Below are 2,890 nucleotides of genomic sequence, written 5' to 3'. Positions count from 1 at the left end.
TGAATTTTTTAATTACTCAGATATGCATTAAGGTATATTTCAATTCAAAAGCTTATAAATATTTATTTTTATAAGACATAACCTAAACGAAACGAAATTACAAGTCGAGAAAGATCAACAAAACTGCCGAATTTAGAAGCGAATATAACTTTTTTTCCTTTTTTCTTGTCACAGTTGAAACAAACAAGGATAAAGCTATTTTCGTAAAACATGGGTGAAACGTGCTAATAAGTGGCCCAATAGATGTGACCTCGCGCCCTTCCATTTTTGAACGATGGGCGGGTTTAACGGATTCCCCTCAAAGAAAATCGTAGGGGAATACAAAAATTCAGAACGGGCAAGGCGCCACCTAGAAGACGGGCTTGTACTAAGCCCTCATTGTACATCTATTTATACATAATCAAGGGTACCATCAAAAAGAGGACTGTCCTCCGAAATAGAGGACGGTTGACAACCCTATAGTTTATCACGTAACTTTTCTCTAGTTTCGATATTTGAGATCGTGAAAACTATATTTCCAATGAAAATTACCAAGGGAATGGATGAAATTAACTCTGAGGTATACACTTGATTACAGACTGCTGAAATCAGAATTCAATATGCCAATACAATATTGTTGACAAAATGGTGACTATATTGTAATTCAGTAAGCATAAGCATAAAAATATAAAATAGTATATTTTACAGTAATTCAATTTATTAAAGTTTACTAAATTTTTCTGTGGTGATAAATATACAGTAGAATTATTATTATACAGGGTCAGTCTTAAATAAGCGCAAATATTTTAGGAGTAGTATATTTTTCTACACCAGAAACATGTATATGAGGTTTTTTTCCCGATTTTTTTTTATTTTTTTTTTGTTGTTAGTTAAAATATATAATTTCTTGATAATATGGCAACATAGGTAGTGAATTAAATTTACAAAAAAGAAAATCCAGAATAGATCCAATGTCTTTTTTTTTCAAATTTTCAAAGTAAAATAACTCGATAATTTTGGACTTAGAAAAACGTTAAAGAGAAAATATGTTTCTTTAATCGCGATCCACCAGTCCTGAAAATATTTGCACTTATTTAAGACACACCCTGTATACAGGGTGCTACAAATTCGAAGTACGAGCATTGGTATCTTGGAAACTGTAATAGATACGAAGATGATTAAATTGGGACAAAGTTGCCACCTTGGGATGTTCACCAAGATGCCATCAAAAAAGTTTTAAAAATTTTAAGGATTGCTGAGTTTTTTGAAACAGCGAACTTTTTTGAAAAACAATTTTATTTTTTCCTGTCGTTAATTTTTATAAAATCAAAAAACTAATTGCACGTTCTCATAGCCCTTATTAGGGCTATGTGATAGTATTTTTATATTTTCAAATTAGCTGATAATTTGTGAGATACAGAGGCCAACTTAATTTTTTTAAATACGGACCTTTTAAACTCGGTCGCCTAAGTACAATGATATGCCACACCATAATTTTTTTTTTGGGTACCTTAACAACAACAAAACTATTTAATTACTATTTAAAACAAGTCCGACCCTGGCTTTATACAGGGTGTTTCAAAAAACATGTGCCATCTCTCGTGGGGAGATTCCTCACTTAAAAATAAAATTAATTTTTCATATCAACATAGGTCCGATTCCGCTTTGTTTCGTAGCTACAGGGTGTTAAAGTCATAATATTTTTTCGATTTATTATAATTTTCTTCCAAGTACTTTTAGCGTTTCGAATGAAATTTTGAGGGTAAAAGTCACTATAAATGCCACATATTTTAATGTTGAAAAAGTGTCGATAAATTCATCAGAGACGTGCATATGGGTTATCCATTAAAAAACTTTTTTTGGTTTGGTTGCAGGCTCTCTAGCATACGCAGAACATGTCCAAACCAGTTTAAGCTGGATTTTTCGATTCGATCTAGTACTGTTTCCTCTGATGCATTCATGATACGCCTGACCTCGACGTTTATCTTTTTCTCCATCCTAGATATACCTGCGCTCCTTCTAAGGTAGTCCATTTTAACAACTTGGATTTTACGCTTCGTGTCTGCACTCAGAGTCCATAGCTCTGAACAATAACAAAGAACTGACTCCACCAATGTTCGTCCAAGTCTCTTTTTAGTCGTTGCAGACAAGCTTCGGTCCCACCAAAGACTATTTAGACATCCAATAACTTGTTTGCTCTTCTGAATTCGAGTTTGTATTTTTTCTTTGTCCAAACCCTAGTTGTTGATAGTAGCACCCAAGTATTTAAATTTGTCTACTTGTTGAATCCGGACGTTATCATTAATGAAGATTTCAAAGCAAACTTTGGAATTGACAGCTAAGTATTCGGTCTTTTTTTGACTAACCTGAAGTCCCCATTTGTTGCATCCTTGATAAAGCCTCTTAGTCATGAATTCTAGATCGTATGAGTCCTGTGCAATCACGACCTGATCGTCTGCAAGACCTGACATTTTAATTATTTACCTGGCTTTTTAAATTATTTAATCCGATTATATTCATTGCATTGATCAGCGCTAATTAACATTGAATAAGGAAAATCAAGCCACTTGAAATACTCAAATAAATAATATCCAAGTCAGCAATTTAAAAATATTATTTTTAACTTTTTTTATTGTGAATTTGAAATCTCACTGTACGATCTAATAATTTGCATAATATTAATCATAATTATTATAAATAAATTAGCTTCTACAAACTAGTTTGTAGAAAAACCCAAAACACATGTACCTATCACAATAGAATAATAGTCACATGATAGGAATGACAGCGAAAATTCCGTTGCCAAAATAGGCGCAATCCTATACAGTTAATCATTTTTTTAATTATTACTATTGGTTTGAAATAAAATACTTAACATATTATCAAATACATACAATAGTATTTGATAAGC

Source organism: Sitophilus oryzae, unplaced genomic scaffold, assembly GCF_002938485.1.
Source record: "Sitophilus oryzae breed Bouriz unplaced genomic scaffold, Soryzae_2.0 scaffold_937_pilon_pilon, whole genome shotgun sequence".
Lineage (NCBI taxonomy): Eukaryota > Metazoa > Arthropoda > Insecta > Coleoptera > Curculionidae > Sitophilus > Sitophilus oryzae.
This window is presented reverse-complemented; position numbering follows the sequence as displayed.